Here is a 1,293-nt window from a genome sequence, read left to right on the forward strand (position 1 = left end):
CCATCATGATTCATAACGGTTCCCATACCATCATGATTCACAACGGTTCCCATACCATCATGATTCATAACGGTTCCCATACCATCGTGATTCATAACGGTTCCCATACCATCATGATTCATAACGGTTCCGATACCATCATGATTCATAACGGTTCCCATACCATCGTGATTCATAACGGTTCCCATACCATCATGATTCATAACGGTTCCCATACCATCATGATTCACAACGGTTCCCATACCATCATGATTCATAACGGTTCCATACCATCATTGATTCACTAGGGTTCCCATACCATCCATGATTCCAAACGGTTTCCCTATTATCCATCTTTGATTCATATCGGTTTTTTTCCGGAACGACGGATACATCATGAGTTCACAACGGTTCCGAACCATCATGATTCATAAAACGGTTTTTTCCGGATTACCATATCATGGTTTCATAACGGTTTCCCACATACCATTAATGATTCACATAACGGTTTTCCCATTCCATCATGATTCATTAAACAGGTATCCCCATACCATCATGATTCTAACGGTTTCCATTACCATCATGATTCACAACGGTCCCATACCCCATTGATTCATAACGGTTCCCATACCATATGTTTTCACACGGTTCCCATACCATCATGATTCATAACGGTTCCCATACCATCATGATTCATAACGGTTCCCATACCATCATGATTCATAACGGTTCCCATACCATCATGATTCATAACGGTTCCCATACCATCATGATTCATAACGGTTCCCATACCATCATGATTCATAACGGTTCCCATACCATCATGATTCATAACGGTTCCCATACCATCATGATTCATAACGGTTCCCATACCATCATGATTCACAACGGTTCCCATACCATCATGATTCATAACGGTTCCCATACCATCATGATTCATAACGGTTCCCATACCATCATGATTCACAACGGTTCCCATACCATCATGATTCACAACGGTTCCCATACCATCATGATTCATAACGGTTCCCATACCATCATGATTCATAACGGTTCCCATACCATCATGATTCATAACGGTTCCCATACCATCATGATTCATAACGGTTCCCATACCATCATGATTCATAAACTGGTTCCGATACGGTTCCGATACTCCATCTTGATTCATAACGGTTCCCATCATACCATCATGATTCATAAACGGTCTCCTGATACCATTATGATTCATAACGGTTCCTACCATCATGATTCATAAAACGGTTCCATACCATCATGATTCATAACGGTTCCGATACCATCATGATTCATTAA

The sequence above is a fragment of the Panulirus ornatus genome, chromosome 70 (assembly GCF_036320965.1).
Source record: "Panulirus ornatus isolate Po-2019 chromosome 70, ASM3632096v1, whole genome shotgun sequence".
NCBI classification, from domain to species: Eukaryota; Metazoa; Arthropoda; class Malacostraca; order Decapoda; family Palinuridae; genus Panulirus; species Panulirus ornatus.